Source organism: Schistocerca nitens, chromosome 2, assembly GCF_023898315.1.
Source record: "Schistocerca nitens isolate TAMUIC-IGC-003100 chromosome 2, iqSchNite1.1, whole genome shotgun sequence".
In the NCBI taxonomy this organism is placed as follows: domain Eukaryota; kingdom Metazoa; phylum Arthropoda; class Insecta; order Orthoptera; family Acrididae; genus Schistocerca; species Schistocerca nitens.
The window spans coordinates 219,723,762-219,751,582 of NC_064615.1; positions in this window are offsets into that span (position 1 = coordinate 219,723,762).

A 27,821-nucleotide genomic window follows, 5' to 3' on the forward strand; every position below is an offset into this window, starting at 1 on the left:
GAGCCTTTTGAACCATTTTTTGTATCTCTATCGATGTGCCCTCTCGGTCACGCGTCACCTCACAGACTCCTCTACTCTTTCTGTTTCCTCACCGCTCCCAGGAAAACACCGCTTGGAGGGGAGGACTCATAACTTTCGCCACAGTGACGACCAAGAATTCCTCTCCAACGCGGGGTAAAGCTTGCCAAAACTTCCCCAGAATCGGTTACAGCATGCCCATAAACTGCCCAGAGGTTGGTACACGGTATATGCTGTGTCACCACTCATTGGTTCAAACTACGCTACAGCTCCTATGCCGATGATCCTTCTGATTGGCTGACATCATCCAGACTGTTACATTATGGAATTTTCCAAGACTGAACATGGCACGATATCGGTGTCGCGCATTTTCGGCCGCCAATATAAAATTCAGATTCGTCACATCAGAAATGCTTAGGCGTCCTGTGATCGCCCTGCTGTATCTGCCAAGACTGTGGCGCCTCGCGGACAACGGAAACCGGCCAGCATGTAGCCGCAACACTTCTGCAAATCAGCAGACCAGCAGAGGAGGGCTTGGGTCGTCCCATATTCATAGCAATGCGACCACGCAGATCCTTCTTTGTACCCTCTCAGGCATGCCTTAAGCAGATTGAAATTCACGAATCTCACACCAGAAGCCACTACCGATGTGTTTCCCTCCAGCACAGTTATGAACATTAAACTATCAGTTTTAGTCATTGTCATAAAGCGATGTGTATGACAGTACTGTCACAAGTTCTTTCTACGTATGGTCCAAGTTTCATCAAGCTATGTTGCTTGGCTCTGACCCATTATGAGAAAGTTACGTTCGTCAAAAATGGTTCAAATGGCTCTGAGCACTATGGGACTTAACTGCTGAGGTCATCAGTCCCGTAGAACTTAGACCTACTTAAACCTAACCAACCTAAGGACATCACACACATCCGTGCCCGAGGCAGGATTCGAACCTGCGACCGTAGCGGTCGCGCGATAACAGACTGGAGCGCCTAGAACCCCTCGGCCACTCCGGCCGGCTACGTTCGTCCCTAAGTTTTGTTTAACAGTGTATAAACACTTCAAAAGAAAGTTGCTAGCTTATATCACAACTCGTTGCCTGCACATTGTCCGTCACACATTGCGTAAACTGCAATATCCTGGATTTACTATGGACGCTTGTTGCATGAAAAGCCACAAAAAGGCCTCACACACAAACGTATTTAATTTCCGGGCTGGAATGAAAGGGTACGTTGCAAATTTCCGGTAGAAAATAACTCTTTGCTGTTTAAAAGTACTAATACGCTGAGATTAGCAAGGTCAGCTATTACGAACAAATATACTATCATTCCAGTTACAAATCTGCAAAGAGAATACCGAAGAATTCTAGCACTTGGAATTACACTAAACCATAATGCGTGGAATATGCTGTCATAAAACAGCTGTAGATAATGTTTACCTCAATGAAGTTGTATTTTAAATAAGGTGAAATGCGATACTCTGTAGAAAAAATATTCTTTTTTTGTTAAATTTCTGTCTTGATGTTTCCAGTGTTTAGTCAAACATTACCTTTTGAATATACATTTAGTTCTTTCCGACAAACCATTACTTTCTCTTAGGTGAAAATATTTTAATAATTACGTTGTTTCACCAGTACTATATTCCTATTTTTATGCAGAAATTCCATATGGTTAGTTCCTTATTTTATTCTACTTCTGTTTCGTAAGAAAGAAGATAGACGAAATGTATAAAGACATAAACTTATCTCTCTTCTCTAAGTGATATACAGGGTGGCGCAAATAAAAGTGTCCCGGAGAACGTAGTTCCAGAGTACAATGAAACACAGCAGAGAAAAGGGAATACAGTACTAAACTGGCTATAGCAAATGTCGAAAGTGACCACTATTCATCCCTTGGTACTTTTGGGACCTGGTCAGCAAGTTACTGAAAGCAGATGGGAGCTGGACTGCTGAATTGCTGCAGTCACTTCCGAAATGTTCCGCTCCAGTTCTTGAAGAGTATGATGGTTGTTGCGATTCAGCTTCGACTTGAAGGCTTCCCACACAAAGTAATCGCACACTGACAGATCAGGTGACCTGGGTGGTCATCTAGGGCCGCGACCACACTGATCTCTGCTAGCAACTCTGTCAGGCGCGAAGATTGTATGAACGTGCTCCAACGTTCGGCGGGCTGTATGGGCAGTTGCTCCATCCTGTTGAAGTAACAGGAAGAGTATGTGGAGCAGTGGATCATTTTAAAGTTGAGAAAGGAATTCTTGAACGTAGCAATAGGTACAAATTACCTTCTCGCATACGAAATGTGGACGTTGAGAAATCTTTCGACTCAGTTTCAAAGTAACCCCTAACAAAAAATCCTAGATCGGGTGTAGTGAAGTAAACACATGGTGTTTCAGATAAGGCGTTTTTCTCTTTAACTTACAAACCAATAAGTGAATGATAGACGTTAGGAGCGTAACTCTTTCTGCGGAGTTATGAATAAACGTTAGGAGTTATAGTTTATTTACTTTTTTCCGCTTACACCAACCAGTTATAATTTTCTCCAAACACAACGTCATTTTTTCCATCACGTACGTTGTGTATATAAAACAACTGTATCAAATCAATTTAAAACAAATTTCTTTCAATTTTAGTTAACTACAAACACTAAAAGGTTTAAGGTGGTGGTGGTTGTTTGAGGAAGAAGACCAGACAGCGAGGCCATCGGTCTCATCGGATTAGGGAAGAACGAGGAAGGAAGTCGGCGGAGCCCTTTCAAAGGAACCATCCCGGCATTTTCCTGGAGCGATTTAGGGAAATCACGGAAAATCTAAATCAGGATGGGCGGACGCGGGATTGAACCGTCGTCCTCCCGAATGCGAGTCCAGTGTGCTAGAAAAGGTTTAAGGATTAGATTCAACAGGCTGTACAAAATTGGTTGTGGTCAGGTGGATGTTCTAGAGGCGGGATGTTCAATTACGTGAGGGGTTCAAACGAATGCCCATTTTCTTGAAGATTAAATTAGATAAAATTATGTGTACTTTTCGTTCTAATAGATCCATAGCGAGGAGATACTACAGGTTGTAGAACATGTTAGAAAAACGAGTGTGTATTGTTCACACAGAGAAAAACAAATACGCTAAAGCAGCTTCCACCGATCCCAGGTAAAATGGTTCTCATGGGTGAGGATAAGCCTGAAATTCTTAAGCTTATTTTCATTTAAAAGGCACTTCAGTGCGCTTCCAGACGACTCGCGGACGAGCTGCTGGTGTCACGGAGCGATGAGCTTCCTCTGAAAACTGAAGTTATCTGCCGTTGTAGGTTAGGAGACGTAAACACGATTGTTTGGATTTTTCAGCGAAAAGAAATGTACTGGTGTTAAATTGGGTGACCGTGTGGGCCCTTCCTGAGTATCATCGCGTCCTAACCATCTTCCAAGAAAATTTGTTGTTCAGTTCTTGCAAACCATCAAGCGCAAAATGGGCCAAGTGAACACCGTGCTGTATCCACGAATGTCGTCTAATGTTTAGACTGACATTTCAAGGAGAACACCTAAGCAGTCTACGAAAAAGGCTCGATACATCTCACCTGTCAGAGTACATGCTTTAATGGTTGTGTATTTACTTACTACTCATAAATTAATAAAATTTTAAATATTTATGCTATGTGGAACGTTTATTACTAGAAAGTCTGTGTAGTCTCTAGAACGCCTAAGTATTCTTCATCAAGACAGAGTTTACCTAGCAAGCTCTGAAATTACTTCTACATTACTTGAATTTTCACAGTCGCCAGGATCTGAAGTAGAATTGTGCTGATACGTTGCAGCTGTCTTCTGCTCCGACCCGCTGACGCTGCTGGGCTCCGTCGTGCTAGAAACGTTCTACATGCATACACTCCAACGATATTATTGCTATACTTGAAACATATCCTTTAGATTTTGTACAATACTAATTTACTTGTCTGCCAGCCTTCCTACCACAAACTCTTACAATACCATTTTCGAATAGTTTTTCGTAATTATTACGTCGGTGCGTAAGTTCCTAGCGGTTTTGTTTTGCGTGTTGCTTTCCGGTTGCTATGGGTTTATATATCGATTGTCGTTTTTTATTTGTAATTCGCTGTTATTATTTGAGTTTACATATTGTCATTTTGTCATTTAGGGCTAGTGAGTGGAGCAGAGGACGCTAGAAAATGGCGTACCACGTGGAGGAATCGGAATATTCCCGACATATTCTTCTCGTTCAGTAGAGAGTTGACAGCAGCGGAGGCAGCGAGAAACATTCGCACCATGTATGGGGATAATGCTACTGAACAGAGCAAGAAAGTTGTTTTCTCGTTTTAAGGACGCTCGTTTTCACATTTACTTTCACGAAGACCTTCGGGGTTTGATGAAGATCTTTTAAAGGCATTAATCCAAAATTATCCACTTCAGTGCACCCGAGAACTGAGAAATGTGATGAACTGTGATCATTCCATCAACGTCCGACATTCACCATGCAATGGAGAAGGTTCAAAAACTGGGTGTAAGGGTACCACATGCTCTAAACCAAAATCAAAAAAATCAGCGGGTGGCCACATGTGCACCTCTGCTTGTTCGTCATCAGTTGCTTCGTAAACAACACCGACCATTCCTATCCTGTATCGTTACTGGTGTCGAGGAATGGTGGCTTTATATTTACATCAGGAAAAGAAAGGAATGGTTGAGCCCAACAAAGTAGCAACTCCCGTTACAGATATCTGAGCGCATCCACAAAAGATATTAGGCATCAACCTGTCTACATGCTAAATACACTGGACCTACAGCTAGCGTTGTGGTCTGGGTGCGGTTTCGTATGAGAACAGGAGTATTCTCGTCGTTATCCCACATACCCTGACTGCAAATTTATACGTCAGTTTTGTGATTCGACCGGTTGTGCTGCCATTAATGAACTGCATTCCAGGGGTTGTTTTCGAACAGGATAACGATCACTCACATACCGCTGCTGTAACCCAAAATGCTTTACAGAGTATCGACATGTTGCCTTGGCTGCCAGATCACCAGACGTGTTTCCAGGGGACGTCATCGGACGACATCTCCAGCGCCATCCACAACAAGCATTATTGACTTACTAACAAGGGAACCTCCCCATCGCACCCCCCTCAGATTTAGTTATAAATTGACACAGTGGATAGGCCTTGAAAAACTGAACACAGATCAATCGAGAAAACAGGAAGAAGTTGTGTGGAACAATGAAAAAATAAGCAAAATATACAAACTGAGTAGTCTATGTGCAACACATTTAACATGAAGGACAGTCCGAGCCAAGGAGCGCCGTGGTCCCGTGCTTAGCGTGAGCAGCTGCTGAACGAGAGGTCCTTGGTTCCAGTCTTCCCTCCAGTGAAAATTTTACTTTCTTTATTTTCGCAAAGTTACGATCTGTCCGTTCATTCATTGACGTCTCTGTTCACTGTAATAACTTTAGTGTCTGTGATTTGCGACCGCACCGACGTGCCTCTCCAATAGGAACCGAAAACATTAGATCGCAAGGTCATAGGTCAACCGATTCCTCCACAGGAAAACACGTCTGATATATTCTATACGACACTGGTGACGGCATGTGCGTCACATGGCAGGAATATGTTGTCGACCCACCTAACTTGCACACTTGGCGAATGGGTAAAACAGATTGTTCTACCTTGCCCGATTTAGATTTTCTTGTGGATGTGATAATCACTCCCAAAAAAGTGATGAAAACATAAGAGTTTGTCACATAAACTCCAACAAATGAATGCAACAGTTTCACAGTCGCACAATTTTCCCTGTGCTCTGTCAAAACATATGTTTTTTACGTTTTCAAATGTTTCCGTGTGTAGACCGTCAAATCCGGCATATGTCCAAGCAAATCTGAACATGTCATGGAATTTTGGAGAGCGAAGTTGATTATGTGTGAGTGCCTGAACTTTGATAATTGTCTGAAAATAAAAAATTAAACTTTTCACTCGAGGGAAGACTTGAACCAAGGACCTCTCGTTCCGCAGCTGCTCACGCTAACCACGCGACCACGGCGCTCCTACTCTCACGCTCTCCTTGATATTGCCTGCCTTACACATGGACTACTCAGTTTGTATATTTTGCTAATTTTTTTCATAGTTCCACACAACTTCTTCCTGTTTTCTCGATTGATCTGTGTTCAGTTTTTCAAGGCCTATCCCTGTGCTAACTTATAACTAAATCTGAGGGGGGTGCGATGGGGAGGTTCCCTTGTAAGTACGGCCGTAGTCGCATCCGCAAAGCAAATTGTGCATTTGTACAACTGTACCCTGTCTGGAGAAATAGGAACAACTCAAAGAAGACCAGACTCCGGCTTTTCAATAGCAATGTGAAGGCTGTTCTGTTATATGGTTGCGGAACTTGGAAGGTGATTAACCACATCAAAAACCAGCTCCAGGTTTTTATCAACCGCTGTCTCCGGCGTATTTTAAATGTGAGATGGCCAGATATAATGACAAATGAAGATCTGAAGTGAAGAGACTTGCTAGAAATCGTACCAGGTGGAGGAATTGCGTCGCAGCTCTATGTTCCCGAGGGAACGACAGGAACTAAGCAAGTACAGCAGGCGTGGAACTGCATCCCACAAACTGACATCCGGCTCCTGCACAACATAATGCATTTGCGTTTGCATGCATGCATGCATTCAACATTCTGGTGGCTACACCGTTTATTAGTGTACCAGCATTTCACATTTGCAGTGGCTTATCTCGCGCTAACGTTAACCTGTGATCTTGCGATGTTAATCACTTAAATATTTATTTAGACAAATATGTTTTCGAAATTTCATTACTTCACATTAATTACCCTCGGTGCGTGATCTTTTTCCGTTAGAGTAGATCGTTTAGAAGGCGTATTGACATGTTCATTCAGCAAAATGGTCGCTCGTTTAAATGAATACTCTGCGACCAGAACGTCCATCTGAACAAAGCCAATTATGTACAGCAGGTTGCATCCATCCCTAACACTTTGAAAGTTTCTAACTATCTAACTAAAATTAATAGGAATTCGATTTAAATTTACTTGAACACAGTTAACTTAAATGCATAAGCAACGTGATAAAGAAGTAGTACTCTGTTTAAAATAACTACAACATGTAGCTCTCTGGAAAATAACTAAATAAACAATCTCAAAAAAGGAGCAGGAATTCGGAAATCAGTCGCAAATCCAATATGTACGAATATTCTACTGAATACCTATCTCAAGTGCATTCAACAACGTCATATACACGTCAAGTTTGCGACAACAATATATGAATTTAAGACGTACTGCACTGAAGATAGTTATTCAATAGCTGAAATATAAATCTGCAATCAAAATACATGTTGGATTAGCGGCTGATTACTTTTTTTGAAATATGCCACCATCAGTGTGCACAACAGTTCCAATGAACTAAACTTGCTTAAGGGGGGACGTTGATGAAAAACACACACTATTTCAAAAATGTACCAAATCCACAGTTCGGAGATATGGCAATGAAATTTGGTACCACGCTTTACATGAAAGTAACATATTTACATATAAAATCCTTTTATTATATATATTCAACATGCTCTCCAGACAACATTTACTAGGTTTAAAAAAATCTGTGTAGAAAATTTTATAATTCTGGTATTCGTAGAATCCGAGGAAAAGGCACATAAACTTTAAAAAACAAACATTTCAGGAAACGCAATTTAAAAGTTCAACCTAACTTTTTTCCTGATGTCACTTCTTGAGAAGGCACCATATTTGTACTCTGGGTCGTCTTTCTCTTCAAGGCTTCTCTTCTGGTTTCTTGTTGTCTGTCTTCTTTCCTTTACCAGGTCTTCAACTGACTTTTCAGCTGCAGAGACGCGCTGTAAATCTATTTTTCTCCGGATGACTTGAGTAAAATTTCCTATCTTGGAGCCCATTCTTAATCAAACGCAGTTTATCAAGTTTTTTATACACTCTTTGTGATCATGGCATAACTTAATGAAGAAAGAATCGAACACTTGTATTAATCTCCGTCAGTATCACAAGACGAAAAAAAAATTGCTTCGTCATAAACGATGCAGTTAGTTTGTTATTGCTTATAAGATACGGAACAGAGTCATAGATGATCCATAAATCCAAAGAGTATGTATCACGGCCTTCTAGATGTATCCCGCACACATTTGGTTAAAAGTAATACACAGAATCGTTGTTCAGTGAACTGCTATTGAGGTGCTGCTTCAAAACGTGGGCGTGGCAGGGAGGCCGCGTCACACTTTTAATTAATTTTCAGGCACTTCGGATGCGATTTCAACATTGAAACTTTGGGAACTTATTGTCCATGAGTTGTACTAACAAATAAAAAATAAATCGAAAGTTGTCATTTTTGGTCAATTTCATCAACGTCCCCCCTTGAAAAAAACAATGCACGTAACTCAGCAGAGAGCGTAACCCAGATGAATAATGCCGATGAATAGGAAGGAGCGTACTGTAATGTTCGAATACAGCGCTAGTGGTGTGCTGCTTGACACAGTCACGGCGATTAAAGATGTAGGAGTAACGATTCAAAGCAACACGAAACGGAACAAACGCTTGAGATCGCTTGTAAAGAAGGCGAATGATCGACTTCGACTTATCGGGAGAATCCTATGGAAGTATAACTCATCTGTAAAAGAGATTATACGCAGAACACTTGAATGGACTATTCTTGAGTGCGCCGGCCGCGGTGGTCTCGCGGTTCTAGGCGCGCAGTCCGGAACCGTGCGACTGCTACGGTCGCAGGTTCGAATCCTGCCTCGGGCATGGATGTGTGTGACGTCCTTAGGTTAGTTAGGTTTAAGTAGTTCTAAGTTCTAGGGGACTGATGACCACAGCAGTTGAGTCCCATAGTGCTCAGAGCCATTTGAGCCATATTCTTGAGTGCTCTTCGTGAGTTCGGTATCCTTACCATGTCGGATTAAAACTGCAGGGACGTGCTGCTAGCCTTGTTACAGGTAGATTCTATAAATACGCGAGAATTTTGCAAATTATCCGTGACCTCAAATGGGAATCCCTGAAGGGAAGAAAATTCTTTCGCTTAACACTATTTTCGCCATTTAAAAATCTACTGAGAATGTTTGAAGAAGCTGATATTTGCGACTGACTGCATAACGAGTCTACTGCCATCAATGAACACCTCGTTTAAAAATAGTAAAGACAAGAAATATCAGGGCTCGCAAAGGATATAAGAAGCCGTTTCCCCTCTCCCCATTTGCGTTAGAACAGAGAAGGAAACGGCAGCAGTGGTACAAGGTACCCTCCGCCATGCACTGTTTGGTCGCTAGCGATGAATAAACATGTAGATATAGATAACTTAAGGATGTAAGTCTACTGGATGTCTTTATCCAGCCGTGAGTTTGGAATTACTGGCGACGATAATGATAACTGCGCTTTTGTCTGCTTCTGTTTTCTCCGAACAAAGGCTGTTACCGTTAGTTCTGTTTTCCCTGCGTCTGAATGATTAAAGAGAAAAGGATCGAACTAAGCGCATTAATGATTTTGGCTCTTTCGTCATTAATCAGTCTAAGATGTGCATAATTGACACTGTGTTGCGTACCCTGCCCGTAATCTCTTGCATTATGGAAGGATTTGTCGTAACAGCCACAGTATTGACAAAATTACATTACGTAAATTTAATATACAGCGTGTTCCATATTTTTGTCTGTGATTTTTGCAGTTAGTATACTCAGTTTGAATTTCTTTTTGTTTGCTCTAATCATTATGTGTCTGCTCCAGAAGCGTTGTAAAATCAAATACAATTTTTTCTCGTCATGCGCAAATCTGTAAAAAACTGTAATAATTTAAAAAATGAAATAATTATGAAGTAGCAGAAGTGCGTCAAATCTGTGCACCTGTTTCCCGAACTGTGTGTGATACTACACTGTATATAATCTGAAAAGAAAAATTCGTAACAGTGGATAATTTCTTAGAGATGGTTTTAAACGCAAGCAGCAGTCGTGTACTTGGTACACTGGAGATGTTGGGAATTGGAAACTGACCATTGTTTATCCTAAATACAAGAATTGTGTAGGGTGTGTACGGCTACAAATGTCAACACTGGTGCATTTCACGTTGAGATGATTAGTCCTTTCTTTTCTGAAATCTGTATGTGCAAAACTTATGCACATCAAACATAAGGAGAGAATTGGCGATTTGTTTGGCTATAAATATGAAACCAGTCGCTTTCTTTGATTTTTGATACGATTTGTTGTACCATTGCTAGTTTTCAAGACATTTCAGGCTCACAATCAGATGCAGGTGTTACAGGAACATTATACCGTGGACCATGTTAGTTAGGCGCTGTGGTATGGTGCTGGCGAGAACAATGGAAATTTAGCTATCGATAACGAAACCTTAAGGAAACTGAAAAGTGGTTATGTTTTGGATACTTACAGTGCACTGCATAGTGAAATCCGTCGAAAATCCGTTTCCATAATGTGCATTATCAGGTAAGACTCACAAATAATCACAGTATTTAGTTGTACTTGGGTTTACCCTTGCTCGTAGAAGGTGAGTTTTAACAAAAATATCACGACACTCTATCTCGTTTTTGTTACCCACAACGATACCAGCGCCCCAAGCGGTCAGCAAGCAACACTTCTGAATACGATATCGGATGAGTGCAAATACTAACGTTTGTACTGATTTGTAACATAATTTTTACAATAGCGAATGTATGTAGTACTATAACAATCGACAATAACTAAAAAATGACACCACATTTGTCATTATTTAGTTTCCTAAGGACCCTGGGAGGTACAAAACGGTACATTACAGAACACTTTATTTACGATTGTGTTATTCTGTACAGACATTTACGCAGTAATGTCTTTTTCCTTTAATAACAAATAATTGCTAGTAAACACGAGAAGAGCTAACCTTTTACAGAAAGACGTCGTTTATCTACCCAGCTAAGCAGAGTTCTGGTCGCTGCACGTTCAGCCAAATCAATGAAAGTGGGACGTAGGAAACTATATAGGATGTAATACTTACATTATTCAAGGTACAAAATAAGCTACGCCAAATGTAGCTTAAGGAGAGACCACACGGACATGCTAATAAATCGTCAAAAGCAATAAATTTGTTTCCCCAGCGTAGAAGAAGCCAGTTCTACAACTGATATTAAATCTGAGCCACAAACGTCATGTGCCTTCATCACATTCACTTTTGAAGCAAGAGAAATTTCGTTTTCAAAAATATTCGTGTATTAGGGAGTCGATTGAAGTGTAAGAATGGGAGAATCATTAAACTCCATAAAAATGTTAAGTGTCAAGAAAAGTGCCTATGTTAATAAAACAACAGCAACAGAAATATATGCTACTCATGTATGATATGTGTATTTACATTAAACTGAAGAGCGTAGGAGCCCCGCGAGGACGCAGAAGTGCCGTAACACGACGTGGCATGGACTCTACTAACGTCTGAAGTAGTACTGGAGGGAATTGACACAATGAATCCAGCAGAACGGCCCATAAATCTGCATGAGTACGATGGGGTGGAAATCTCTTCTGAGCAGCACGTTGCAAGGCATCCCAGATATGCTCAATAATGTTCATGTCTGGGGAGTTTGGCGGCCAGCGGAAGTGTTTAAACTCAGAAGAGCGTTCCTGGAGCCACTCTACAGAAATTCGGGACTTGTTGGCTGCCGCATTGTCCTGCTGCAATTTTCCAAGTCCACCGGAATGCACAATGGACATGAATGAATGCAGGTAATCAGACAGAATGCTCACGTACGTGTCACCTGTCAGAGTCGTATCCAGACGTATCAGGGGTTCCATATCACTCCAACTGCACACGCCCCGCACAGTTACAGAGCCTCCACAAGCTTGATCAGCCCCTGCTGACATGCAGTTTCCATGGATTCATGAGATTGTCTCCATATCCGTACACATCCATCCCCTCGATACAATCTAAAACGAGACTCGTCCGACCAGGCAACATGTTTCCATTCATCAACAATCCAGTGTCGGTGTCGACGGGCTCAGGCGAGACGAAAAGCTTTGTGTCGTGCAGTCATCAAGGGTACATGGGTGGGCCTTCGTCTTCGGAAGCCCATATCGATGATGTTTCGTTGAATGGTTCGCACTTGTTGATGGCCCAGCATTGAAATCTGCAGCAATTTGCGGAAGAGTCGCACTTTTGTGACGTTGAACGATTCTCTTCACTCATCTTTGGTCCCGTTCTTGCAGGGTCTTTTTCCGGCCGCAGCGATGTCGATTTGATTTTTTACCAGATTCCTGATATTCTCATGAAATAGTCTTAAGGGAAAATCCCCACTTCATCGTTACCTCGTAGATGCTGTGTCCCATAGCTCGTACACCAACTACAAACACCACGTTCAAACCCACTTCAATCTTGATAACCTGCCATTTTAGCAGCAGTAACAGATCTAAGAACTGCGCCAGACACTTGTTGTCTTATATAGGCGTTGCCAACCGCAGCACCGTATTATGCCTGTTTACATGTCTCTGTATTTGAATACGCACGCCTATACCAGTTTCTTTGGCGCTTTAGCGGAATAAGCTGCAGATATACACGTATTGGAAAGTATTTCTTAATGAGTAAGTTGTAGCTTATGTCACTGAATCAGTGTGTTTCGGCTGTTTTTACGTGTATTTCACGATAACTCATGTCTCTTGGTAATTTCCTAACGCATGGAACGCAAAAATATAATAACTATTTCATAAATTAAGTAGAAAATAATTAAAGACAAATATTGTTCTTATGTCTGCTTTCTCACCGCTTGGAGCGCTAGTGTCGCTCCAGCTGTCAAACTTTCGCATCAGGGAATGTCGTAACTGCGTATATTAGACTGTGGTAAACACTAAATGTAATTATAAAGAATATGAACATGATATACATCACACCTTGTTACATCATGAACTTTGCCCTGAGACTGTATTACAGAATTAATGTTTGCAAGCACAGGAAATATTTTTAAATGAATCTTGCTAACTGTGAATTTCTTTATGTAAACTTTAAACCATGTAACACGTATATTGTCAGTATAAGAACACGCCTGCAGCTGGAAAGATTCACTGAAGTATACTGTTTAGCCGGCCGAAGTGGCCGTGCGGTTCCGGGCGCTGCAGTCTGGAACCGCGAGGCCGCTACGGTCGCAGGTTCGAATCCTGCCTCGGGCATGGATGTGTGTGATGTCCTTAGGTTTAAATAGTTCTAAGGGACTAATGACCGCAGAAGTTGAGTCCCATAGTGCTCAGAGCCATTTTTGGAGTATACTGTTTGCACTAGTAAACATGCCAAAGATACTGATGTAGCAACCTGTGATATCTGTCGTATTCATATTCTTTGTAATTACATTCAGTGTTTGACTAAATACTGTGTATGTTCGTGTGTCTTAACCTGATAATGCACATCATGGGACCGGATTTTCTACGGATTTCACGATTCAGTGCGCTGTAACTACCAAAAACATAACAAACTTTCAGTTTCATAAAAGTTTCTTTACTGATAACTAAATGCCTATTACTTTCGCTAGCAACATCACCACAGAGTCTAGCTGCACAAGGTCCAGATAATGTTATAAAGTTCCTGTAACATCTCCATCTGACGATGAGCCTGCAGTGTTTCGAAAACTTCTTAATGGTATAATAAATCCTATCTAAAATCTAGAAAAATGACTGGTTGCACGTATATACCCAAATAAATCGACAACATTAATCATAGTTACAGTCTGTCATCCATAAATAATACACCGAAAATAAGAGAAAAATTTTCAGTTCTTTTAACAACGTAATAAGAAAGTATTTATTGATGTTTTAGCTTTCCATCGTTGGCAGGACAACAGGAACGTAGTCGTACGCTAAGCTGAGAGTAAGAATGAATGTTCCTAAGACTATAGTTAAATTATCTTCAATTTTATGGTAACATTATCGATTTTGTGGCTTCTACCCTCATCTACAGATATACCTGTTCCCATTAAAGGACTACAATCATCCAGTGATTACATAGTACAGTAGCATTATCTACTGATTATGTGTTATCAACTTCCAGAAACTCTGCTGGTCAAGAGAGAGTGAAGCCCTTTTGTTCAAGAAAAAAATATACATTAAATTACAATTTCTTGCCGCAATAGATAGGAAATATTGAGTACCATCTGATGGTTTTGGGAACTGGCTAATACTTTCACCCTTTCAGACCTGAATTTTTTTCTGGAGGAAACCAAATTTTTATTTCTGTGGTAATGCACTTAGGTGATTTTTTATTGATTTTAGAAGGGAGATTTATACAAAAATAAGTATCTATTTTCGAAACATATTCTGTACACTTGTCTTTGTTTTATGGACTAAAATAACTAATGGCGAAACATCCTCTATTGTAATAAATCGTAAAATAATCATTCAATAATTACCTTACAAAATAACAGTAACAATATTCAATTATACAGTGACGTATAGTGAACCAACGACATCCGTATATTCTGGTGGTCACGAGCTGCTGTGCACTGCTACATTGACTTGCTGATATTTTCAAAGTGATGCCCAACAGCTGGGAGCACTTCCACTTGATGGAACGGTTGAAATTCACAAATGTGGCTTACAAAACACTCGTTCGACCTATACTTGAGTATTGCTCATCAGTGTGGGATCCGTACCAGGTCTGGTTGACAGAGGAGATACAGAAGATCCAAAGAAGAGCGGCGCGTTTCGTCACAGGGTTATTTGGTAAGCGTGATAGCGTTACGGAGATGTTTGGCAAACTCAAGTGGCAGACTCTGCAAGAGAGGCGCTCTGCATCGCGGTGTAGCTTGCTGTCCAGGTTTCGAGAGGGAACGTTTCTGGATGAGGTATCGAATATATTGCTTCCCCCTACCTATACCTCCCGAGGAGATCACGAATGTAAAGTTAGAGAGATTCGAGCGCGCAAGGAGGCTCTCCGGCAGTCGTTCTTCCCGCGAACCATACGCGACTGGAACAGGAAAGGGAGGTAATGACAGTGGCACGTAATGTAACCTCCGCCACACACCGTTGGGTGGCTTGCGGAGTATAAATGTAGATGTAGATGTGTACTTCAGGTTTCCATTGGGAAAAAATCTTTTGTTGCAGCTAAGACACAGTAAAAGTTAATGTACATTGTTACAGCCAGAGGGTCTGAAAAGGTTAAATCTATAAACATCTATAAGTAGACAGTGTATCATATTGCATTGTGTTGACAGATAATTTGAAAATAAGGCTTGGTATGTTAAAATGAAACTGAATATCGTTTAATGCAATCGGAGGCAAATTCGTTCTTACTCCCAGTATACTCATCTGTCAAGTCGTGATGTCATTTGCGGTTGTTACCAATTTACCATCATTGTTTGCTGTGTAAAACTTTTCTACGTTTCTAGAGAGTGTATATGTCACACGAACAACCTGAAATACACGTCAATACCTTCTTTAAAAGAGTAAATTTTACACAGTCGATGTTGACTTTTGTCTCCAAGAAGTTCATCAAAATGAATCCTGCCCATTATGTGGCGGGCCAGAAGACGATCAAACTACCTAGAAGGTCCTCGATAGTTTCACACTCGTGTCATTATTTTGAATAAAATATCCTAAGGAAGCCACACACCAAATTCAACGCCAGCGTAACGAACTCTGAAGAGGCTGTCGTCGGAAACAGGACTTCCACACCCATCCGACAGCCACGTGAACTTGAGAGTTGGGAGATGACGCAGTAGCGCAGCATATCGCATCTACCTGTGTCACGCTTTCACTCCCTCACTCTCACTGTGTGTGCGTGTGTGTGTGTGTGTGTGTGTGTGTGTGTGTGTGTGTACGTGTAGGAGGCTATGGTGGGGGAGGAAACGAGGGGCTGCCTCCCCCCGCCAGACTGCAGAACACACGCGTCTCTAAATTTGTTCAGCCTCCTTCGTCGTCGAGTGCCTTCGAATTCTTACACCATGATCTGCACGAAAATATTGCAGGGTTTCCACTTTTGGATACATTTGCAGTCATAGTTCACAGTCCAAGCTCAAAAACGACCCTGTTGAGTAGTTAGGGTTGCTGTACTGAGAATTCTGTTTATACATTCACTCTCAAAATATTACGTTCCATAAATATTAAAATGTTGCTCGTTAGTATATTTTATGGTTTGTGCAAATAATTCTGTCGATCACGTTACTCTCTTAGAAACGTACACGTTTTATGGGAATGATGGATATTCAAAGAACGGTTTTGATCATACTTAATAAACAGAATGCAGAAGGTTATGCTGAATAATTAAATGTTAGAACGAGAGAAGATTTTAATGAGCGGGGAGAAATTGCGAAAGAAGTCCCTCAGGGCTCTATTTTAGATTCACTTCCTTTCTGCGTGTGTCCATAGCCACCAAATATTTTACGAACTAAAATCATGATCCGTTGTAAGTTGTTTATTAATGTTCTAATGATCTTTATTTACTTTAGGCGATTAGCTGTTTTCGACACTGCGTCATTTTCGAGCACATGCTTACTTCGCCGGCCGGAGTGGCCGTGCGGTTCTAGGCGCTACAGTCTGGAGCCGAGCGACCGCTACGGTCGCAGGTTCGAATCCTGCCTCGGGCATGGATCTGTGTGACGTCCTTAGGTTAGTTAGGTTTAATTAGTTCTAAGTTCTAGGCGACTGATGACCTCAGCAGTTAAGTCGCATAGCGCTCAGAGCCATTTGAACATGCTTACTTCAACTTCCGTACATCACGTTTTAAATTGTGTAAATATCAGATTCAGCTTACACATAGTGAAACGTCCCCTTAGAACAATTTATACATGACTGTCCTTAAACTGATACACAATATTTTTTTAGCGCAACGCAATCTGACTTTCAAAAATCTCTACAAAAAAAAATGGCCCTGACTAACATTAACCTATGCGTTTCACAAATCGCTTACCCCACAAAAATCTTGGTTACTCCCACTACTGCAATACAGCGAGCGCCACTACTGCCAGCTAAATAAAAGATTCAAAGTACTGAAGGCACTAACTACTGATAGGCATAGTTAGCAAATGAAAGATTTTTATAGAGAACAACCAATGTATTTACCTCAATAGTCATAATATATATAGCAGTTCATGACAAATTTCAAAACTCCGCCATCTCTCTCCCCACATCCACCACTGCTGGCGGCTCACCTCCAACTGCGCAACGCTACGCTGTTCACAGCCAGTTGCCTAACACTACAATGGCGAGTATTACAACAATGCAAAGCAGCCACAGACTGCACACAGCACAGCCAGTGATTTTTATACAGAGGTGGCGTTACCAATAAAAAAACCTAAACAGCCTACTTACAATAGTTACACGTAATTACTCATAGCTACAGCTATCATTATGTCACATGAGATAGTGTAGCATTACGATTTAGATTCAGTCCACATTTATTTATGGATTATGATATATTATGTACAGAGTGTATCATAATTAATGGCGTAAACGCATTCAGTTGAAAGTACACGATAGTAGAAGCAAAAAAGTCTCAGTAAACATAGGGTCGAAAATGCATACCTTAAGAGCTACGAGCAGTTTTTCAACTTCGATAATGTGAAGCAAATTTCTTCTACTGCAAGCTCTTTGCTTTCCACATTTGCAGATTTAATGGACAGCAGTTAACTTCCAGGAAGTAAATCAAGTAGTTAAATCCGTTATTTCAAATGCGTTAAATTACGCCAATGTATAACAATTATGTACTTTACAACACGTGTCAGTCACCATCTGCTGGACCAATAGTTACCAGACCACTTCAGAATCTGAATAACGTACAGCATCAGTCCGAATGTAATATCTATGAGAACGAAAACTCCAAAATTCTATATATCAGTGTAAATTCCTCATTAGTAGTATCAGAACGCACAGAATTGTTGAAAAACGTTTCTATGAATATCCTGTGAAACGAGACTGAGCAAAACTTTGAACTGCAGTAATTGCAATGACATTACGTTATTTCACCTATATGCACAGTTCACGGAACATCTCATGAAGTTACCAATGACGGCGATCTGCCATTAGAAGGATTATTCACAACTTGTGCAGCTAATTAGCCCCAAGAAGTCGACAGTATGCACAAAGCAGCTAATGCCATGTGTTTGAAATTCAACTGCAGATTTGAGCTTGTTCTCTTTGATGTTCCAATTCCGACACTGGCAGTTGCAGGTATTTTGTACATTTTTTTGTTTTACACCCGCTTTAACGTTGGAATAAAATGCAGCTCTAATCAGACATCGGTTATTTCTGACTAGTTTACCTTTAAGACGGAACATAACGAGATAATTTCCCCCGACTTCGCTTACGTCACCAGACGATGGTTGCTTTTCTCTGTTTATGGCGGTCTGTACCGAATCAAGAAAAGCACTGATTACCATATTTCATTTGACGGAAACAGCTGGTGCTCCAATATGATTCTTGAAACAGAAGGAGCCGAACGAAACTTGCAGCTACAGAAATGATGAATGTATTATCGCTTCCTTCCAAGATTTTGCAGTATATCTGGGGTCATTTGAACAATGCCTAGTGGACAAATCTTGACGTTATTCAGAAATTCTTATTCACCTAATAAACTCGCAATTATTGCTGTAGCCTGATTGACACAGCAACCATCTTCAGATTATGTTGCTGCCGTGGCAGTATGTACACTGAAGTGGCAAAGAAACCGGTATAGCTATGCGTATTCAAATACAAAGATATTTAAACTGGGAGAATACGGCGCTGCGGTCGGCAGCGCCTATATAAGACAACAAGTGTCTGGCGCAGTTAGATCGGTTACTGCTACTACAATGGCAGCTTATCAAGATTTAAGGGAGTTTGAGCCTGGTGTTATAGTCGGCGCACGAGCGATTGGACATAGCACCTCCGAGGTAGCGATGAAATGGGGATTTTCCCGTACGACCATTTCACGAGTGTACCGTGAATATCAGGAATCCGGTAACAATCAAATCTCCGACATCGCTGCGGCCGGAAAAAGATCCTGCAATAACGGAACCAACGATGACTGAAGAGTATCGTTCAACGTGACAAAAGTGCAACCCTACCGCAAATTGCTGCAGATTTCAATGCTGGGTCATCAACAGGTGTCAGCGTGCGAACCATTCAACGAAACATCATCCATATGGCCTTTTGAAGACGAAGACCCACTCGTGTACCCTTGATGACTGCGTGACACAAAGCTTTATGCTTCGCCTGGTCCCTTCAACACCGACATTGGACTGTTGATGACTGGAAACATATTGCCTAGTCGGACGAGTCTCGTTTCAAATTGTATCGAGCAGATGGGCGTGTACGGGTATGGAGATAACCTCATGAATCCATGGACGCTGCATGTCAGCAGGGGACTGTTCAAGCTTGTGGAAGCTCTATAGTGGTTGGGACGTGTGCGGTTGGAGTGATGTGGGACACCTACGAGGGCAGTTCAATAAGTAATGCAACACATTTTTTTTCTCGGCCAATTTTGGTTGTAAAAACCGGAAATTTCTTGTGGAATATTTTCAAACATTCCCGCTTCGTCTCGTATAGTTTCATTGACTTCCGACAGGTGGCAGCGCTGTACGGAGCTGTTAAAATGGCGTCTGTAACGGATGTCCGTTGCAAACAACGGGCAGTGATCGAGTTTCTTTTGGCGGAAAACCAGGGCATCTCAGATATTCATAGGCGCTTGCAGAATGTCTACGGTGATCTGGCAGTGGACAAAAGCACGGTGAGTCGTTGGGCAAAGCGTGTGTCATCATCGCAGCAAGGTCAAGCAAGACTGTCTGATCTCCTGCGTGCGGGCCGGCCGTGAACAGCTGTGACTCCTGCAATGGCGGAGCGTGCGAACACACTCGTTCGAGATGATCGACGGATCACCATCAAACAACTCAGTGCTCAACTTGACATCTCTGTTGGTAGTGCTGTCACAATTGTTCACCAGTTGGGATATTCAAAGGTTTGTTCCCGCTGGGTCCCTCGTTGTCTAACCGAACACCATAAAGAGCAAAGGAGAACCATCTGTGCGGAATTGCTTGCTCGTCATGTGGCTGAGGGTGACAATTTCTTGTCAAAGATTGTTACAGGCGATGAAACATGGGTTCATCACTTCGAACCTGAAACAAAACGGCAATCAATGGAGTGGCGCCACACCCACTCCCCTACCAAGAAAAAGTTTAAAGCCATACCCTCAGCCGGTAAAGTCACGGTTACAGTCTTCTGGGACGCTGAAGGGGTTATTCTGTTCGATGTCCTTCCCCATGGTCAAACGATCAACTCTGAAGTGTATTGTGCTACTCTTCAGAAATTGAAGAAACGACTTCAGCGTGTTCGTAGGCACAAAAATCAGAACGAACTTCTCCTTCTTCATGACAGCGCAAGACCTCACACAAGTCTTCGCACCCGAGAGGAGCTCACAAAACTTCAGTGGACTGTTCTTCCTCATGCACCCTACAGCCCCGATCTCGCACCGTCGGATTTCCATATGTTTGGCCCAATGAAGGACGCAATCCGTGGGACGCACTACGCGGATGATGAAGAAGTTATTGATGCAGTACGACGTTGGCTCCGACATCGACCAGTGGAATGGTACCGTGCAGGCATACAGGCCCTCATTTCAAGGTGGCGTAAGGCCGTAGCATTGAATGGAGATTACGTTGAAAAATAGTGTTGTGTAGCTAAAAGATTGGGGAATAACCTGTTGTATTTCAATGCTGAATAAAACAACCCCTGTTTCAGAAAAAAAATGTGTTGCATTACTTATTGAACTGCCCTCGTAGTACGTCTAGATACGACTCTGACAGGTAACACGTACGTAAGCATCCAGTCAGAACACGTGCATCCATTCATGTCCACTGTGCATTCCGGCGGACTTGGGCAATTCCAGCAGGTCGGTGCGGCACCCAACACGTCCAGAATAGCTACAGAGTGGCTCCGGAACACTCTTCTGTTCACCAAATTCCCTAGACATGAACGTTATTGAGCCCGTCGTACTCTTACTGATTTATGGACAGCCCTGCAGGATTCATTGTGTCAGTTCCCTCCAGCATTACTTCAGAGACTAGTCGAGTCCATGCCATGTCGTGTTGCGGCACTTCTGCATGCTTGTGGGGGCCCTACACCATATTAGGCAGGTGTACCAGTTTCTTTGGCTCTTCAGTATATAAATTATTTCGTGTTCAAAGACATACCTCGCCAAAACTGAATACAAAAAAAGATCCAATCTCTACTAGAGCTCACCGTCACAAGACGATACTGTGCTTTACAAATGCAGTTGCCCTGTTATGCATTTAATACGCTAAAGGTACAGTTGCCAGAGCATTAACGTTCACACATCCAGCAGAGCACTCTAAACTACGTATTAATGTCATTTAAGTTGGATTCCATAGAGAAAAATATGCTCAACGCCTGCAATATGACTTTAGTAAACAAAACAAAAAAGTCCTGCGAACGCTATCTGACTCGTTTGAAAAAAAATGAGACGTCCACCAGCCCTTCAACAGGACGATAAACATCTCTAAAGGAGCTCTTATACAGTGTAACACGGTTACTGACGATACGAGTACAAATGTTATAATCGATGTGTTAAGCTTCTCCTCTAATAATTTTCATTTTCATGTACAGATTTTTTCTGAATGTCAAAAAAATTGCTCTGAGCACTATGGGACTCAACTGCTTAGGTCATTAGTCCCCTAGAACTTAGAACTAGTTAAACCTAACTAACCTAAGGACATCACAAACATCCATGCCCGAGGCAGGATTCGAACCTGCGACCGTAGCGGTCTTGCGGTTCCAGACTGCAGCGCCTTTAACCGCACGGCCACTTCGGCCGGCTTCTGAATGTCACTCTAAACTGCAAGCTCAGCTTAAAATTTGCTCGTTAGCAGCTATGTTCTTCTGCATTGACGCTATTTTGAAGTTGTAATGTGTGCTTTTACGACATGGGTTCTTTACGTCAGAATTGTAAAGTACTCGATGTGACATACCTACATTATATAGTATGGTCTTCAGATCTGATTTTATATCTTATATATTTTTAACACTGAAGATGGTCACGCAGTAACTTGAAATCGACTTGCTGTAATAAATGATTTCAGGCCTCTTACTACCAATGCTGCCAGCTATTAATGTCATACTACATGTAACCAAGATCAACAGTTCTTCGGATCCTTGCTCTTTAAAACAAACGGAAATCGGGGTTTAACGCCACATTGGCAACGAGGTTATAGAGATTGAGCACAAGATCGGATTATTTCAAGGATGGGGAAGGAAATCAGGCGTGCCCTTTCAAAGTAACCATCCAGACATCTGCCTGGAGGGATATTACCCTCCGGAAAACCTAATTCGTAATAGTCGGGCGCGAATTTGAACTGTCGTCCTGCCGTTATGGTAACCACTGCGCCATATCACTCGGTTCTTGCCCCTTAAGACATGAGGCAGAGGTTTGTTCCAGGACACCGAAACACAATCTGCAGATGCAGTAAGAGTACCGTGCCAATAATAGTCATGAAAATACTTTCACTGCCAAAAAGCTAGTATACCGTCATCTTAAGAGTGTCAACCCACGTTTCTTGTTTAAATACACTGACGGAAAAGAAACGCTACACGAAGAAACAATTAATGTAGGTTAATGAAATTTTAAGAATACATTTCTGTAGGTAATACACTCCTGGAAATTGAAATAAGAACACCGTGAATTCATTGTCCCAGGAAGGGGAAACTTTATTGACACATTCCTGGGGTCAGATACATCACATGATCACACTGACAGAACCACAGGCACATAGACACAGGCAACAGAGCATGCACAATGTCGGCACTAGTACAGTGTATATCCACCTTTCGCAGCAATGCAGGCTGCTATTCTCCCATGGAAACGATCGTAGAGATGCTGGATGTAGTCCTGTGGAACGGCTTGCCATGCCATTTCCACCTGGCGCCTCAGTTGGACCAGCGTTCGTGCTGGACGTGCAGACCGCGTGAGACGACGCTTCATCCAGTACCAAACATGATCAATGGGGGACAGATCCGGAGATCTTGCTGGCCAGGGTAGTTGACTTACACCTTCTAGAGTACATTGGGTGGCACGGGATACATGCGGACGTGCATTGTCATGTTGGAACAGCAAGTTCCCTTGCCGGTCTAGGAATGGTAGAACGATGGGTTCGATGACGGTTTGGATGTACCGTGCACTATTCAGTCTCCCCTCGACGATCACCAGTGGTGTACGGCCAGTGTAGGAGATCGCTCCCCACACAATGATGCCGGGTGTTGGCCCTGTATGCCTCGGTCGTATGCAGTCCTGATTGTGGCGCTCACCTGCACGGCGCCAAACACGCATACGACCATCATTGGCACCAAGGCAGAAGCGGCTCTCATCGCTGAAGACGACACGTCTCCATTCGTCCCTCCATTCACGCCTGTCGCGACACCACTGGAGGCGGGCTGCACGATGTTGGGGCGTGAGCGGAAGACGGCCTAACGGTGTGCGGGACCGTAGCCCAGCTTCATGGAGACGGTTGCGAATGGTCCTCGCCGATACCCCAGGAGCAACAGTGTCCCTAATTTGCTGGGAAGTGGCGGTGCGGTCCCCTACGGCACTGCGTAGGATCCTACGGTCTTGGCGTGCATCCGTGCGTCGCTGCGGTCCGGTCCCAGGTCGACGGGCACGTGCACCTTCCGCCGACCACTGGCGACAACATCGATGTACTGTGGAGACCTCACGCCCCACGTGTTGAGCAATTCGGCGGTACGTCCACCCGGCCTCCCGCATGCCCACTATACGCCCTCGCTCAAAGTCCGTCAACTGCACATACGGTTCACGTCCACGCTGTCGCGGCATGCTACCAGTGTTAAAGACTGCGATGGAGCTCCGTATGCCACGGCAAACTGGCTGACACTGACGGCGGCGGTGCACAAATGCTGCGCAGCTAGCGCCATTCGACGGCCAACACCGTGGTTCCTGGTGTGTCCGCTGTGCCGTGCGTGTGATCATTGCTTGTACAGCCCTCTCGCAGTGTCCGGAGCAAGTATGGTGGGTCTGACACACCGGTGTCAATGTGTTCTTGTTTCCATTTCCAGGAGTGTATATTTAAGTGATTAACATTTCAAGATCACAGCTCGAGATAAGCCGTTGCAAATGTGAAATGGTGTTACATTAATAACTGGTGTAACCGCCAGAGCATTGAATGCAGGCATGCGAACGTGCGTGCACCGTGTTGTGCAGGTGCCGGTTGTCAGTTTGTGGGATGGAGGGAGTTGCATGCCTGTTGCACTTCGTCGGTCATTACAGAGACGGTTAATGCTGTTTGAGAATGACGTAGGAGTTGTCGTCCGTTGATGTTCCATACGTGCTCGACTGGAGACAGATCTGGTCATCGAGCAGGCTAAGTCATCATGTCGACACTCTGTAGAGCATATTGGGTTACAACAGCAGTGTTTGAGCGAACGTTATTCTGTTCGAAAACACCCCCTGCAATGCTGCTCACGAATGACAGCACAACAGTTAGAATCACCAGACTGACATTCAAATTTGCAATCAACGTGCGTGGAATAAACACGAGAGTGCTCCTGCTGTCATACGAAATTACACTCAGACTATAACTCCATGGTAGGTCAAGGGTGTTTAGGATGCAGACAGGTTGGTTGTAGGCCCTTAGCTGGTCTCCTTCTCGCCAACACAGGGCCGTCACTGGCACCGAGGCAGAACCATATTTCATCAGAAAACACAGTGTACCTCCACCCTGCCCTTCACTAACTTTTTCTTGACACCACTGAAGTCGCAAATGGCAGTGAATGAGGTCAGTGGTATGGACACTATAGGGTGTCTGGCTCGGAGCTGTCCTTGAAGTAACCCATTTGCAGTTCGTTGTATCACTCTGGTGTCAACAGCTGCTCAAATTTCTGTTGCAGATGCAGTACGATACGCCAGAGCCTTACGCCAAACATCTCTCTCTCTCTCTCTCTCTCTCTCTCTCTCTCTCTCTTTCCATCTCTCTCTTTCTCACAAGGGGAGGCCGCCAATTGTGAAATTCAGATTCGATTCATACTGCGCATAATAAAAGCTCATGGCCAGAGGTGTAATGTGGCAAAGCACCAAGACGCACTTCTCAGCCGTTGTCGAGAAAATCGACAGTTAAAATAAACCGTTGCGGTGAAATACTCTTTACGATTAATAATTTTCTACAGCGTCGTGGCGCAGCGGTAGGCGCTCGGGTTCGTAATCCGAAGGTCACCGGATCGAATCTCGCGCCACGCAACTTTTTTTTTTGTATTTGTTTTTTGTAATTCAAATGTGTGTACACACACACACACACACACACACACATATATATATATATATATATATATATATATATATATATATATATATATATATATATATAATTCACGACAATCAGTTGCAACAATTATGCATATAATAAGTTGTTGAAAGTCGTTTGTCGTGGAAAAACTGGCGACTTCGGACATCATTATGTTTTCCGCAAACGAAGTCTTGCCTTCATAATGTTAACCACGTATAGTTAACGGAAGACGTAGAAACGATATTCCGAAACGAATACGTATAGCGTAAGTCAAACGTTCCAATTATAACAGAAACCCCACGAACACAAATTTGCTGTGGCAAGTATGAAATATAAACTCCGTTACTCGCTCGTTACACTTGAAGGACAGATGTTGAATGGGCCGAAACGAGCCGCCGCATAACAGCGTAGTTGCCTGCTAACTTCGAAAGAAGGTAGATGCGGTCCCTAGCGCAAGTTATAATATCGTCGAAAATCAGTGCGGACGTGAGAGTTTTGGTACACCCTGTTAAACAAACGGAAAAATGGAGGCGGTACAATTGGAGAGCGATCCGCCATCACCAACATGCATAAGCAATTCATTAATAGTTTATAACAAAAAACTAATAATAAAAAAATGTTGCATGGCGCGAGATTGGATCCGGCGACCTTCGGATTACGAACCCGAGCACTTACCGCTGCGCCACGACGCTTCAGAAAAATATTAATCGTAGAGAGTATTTCACCGAACGGTTTCTTTTAACTGTCGATTTTCTCGACAACGGCTGAGAAGTGCGTCTTGGTGCTTTGCCACATTACACCTCTGGCCATGAGCTTCTATTATGCGCAGTATGAATCGAATCTGAATTTCACAATTGGCGGCCTCCCCTTGTCAGTAGTGCCATGTGGTCGTCCGGAGCCCGGTTTTCCTGTAACCGTACATTCTTGTGAACACCGTTGCCAACAAATCATGTACAGTGCCTACATTCCTGCCAAGTCTTTCTGCAGCATCGCAGACGGAGCATCCAGCTTCTGGTAGCCCTATTACACGACGCCATTGAAACTCAGTGAGGTGTTGATAATGGTGTCTTTGTCGCCTTAAAGGGATTATTCACCAACATCAAATCAGCAAGTCCCATCTCAAGTGTAATTAATGCTGACGACGGTTACAATGTGCATTTAAAGCAAACCTCATTTACATCCTCATAGTGGCGCTACTACCGCAATTCTTATGGGAATAGCGGCAAATACTGTAAATAGCCAGCGCGTAATGGAAATATTTTAGATCTGGTGGCCACGAACAGATCAGACCTCATCGACGGTGTCACTGTTGAGACAGGGATTAGTGATCATGATGTTGTCATTACGATTTTGGTTACGAAAGTTAAAAAGTCGGTCAAGAAGGCTAGTAGAGTATTCTTACTAGAAAGAGCAGATAAGCAGTTGTTAGCATCCCACTTAGTAAATGAATCGACTTCATTTACTTCCGGTACGATGGACGTGGAAGAATTATGGGCAAATTATAAACACATTGTAAATCACGCATTGGACAAGTATGGTCCGAAAAAGTGGGTTACGGACGGAAAAGACCCACCGTGGTTTAACAGCGCAATTCGGAGAATGCTCAGGAAGCAAAGACAGTTGCACTCGCGGTACAAGAAAGATCTGGAGAATGAGGACAGGCAAAAGTTAGTAGAGATTCGTGCTGCTGTAAAAAGAGCGATGCGCGAAGCATACAACCACTACCACCGTCATACCTTAGCAAAAGGTCTTGCTGAAAACCCAAGGAAATTCTGGTCTTACGTAAAATCGGTAAGCGGGTAGAAGGCTTCCATCCAGTCACTCACTGATCAGTCTGGCCTGGCAACGGAAGACAGCAAAACGAAAGCTGAAATTTTAAATTTAGCATTTCAGAAATCTTTCACGCAGGAGGATCGTACAAACATACCGCCGTTTGAGTCTCGTACAGATTCCCGTATGGAGGACATAATGATAGACATCGATGGGGTTGTGAAGCAGCTCAATGGGTTGAAAATAAATAAATCGCCAGGTCCTGATGGGATTTCAATTCGGTTTTACAGCGAGTACTCTACTGCACTGGCCCCTTACTTAGCTTGCATTTATCGAGAATCTCTTGCCAAACGTAAAGTCTCGAGCGACTGGAAAAAAGCGCAGGTGACGCCTGTATATAAGAAGGGTAGAAGGACGGATCCTCAAAATTACAGACCAATATCCTTAACATCGGGTTGTTGCAGGATTCTCGAACATATTCTCAGTTAGAATATAATGAATTTCCTTGAGACAGAGACGTTGCTGTCCATGCATCAGCACGGCTTTAGAAAGCATCGCTCCTGCGAAACGCAACTCGCCCTTTTTTCACATGATATTTTGCGAACCATGGATGAAGGGTATCAGACGGATGCCATATTCCTTGACTTCTGGAAAGCGTTTGACTCAGTGCCCCACTGCAGACTCCTAACTAAGGGCCGATCATATGGGATTGGTTCCCAAATATGTGAGTGGCTCGAAGACTTCTTAAGTAATAGAACCAAGTACGTTGTCCTCGATGGTGAGTGTTCATCGGAGGTGAGGGTATC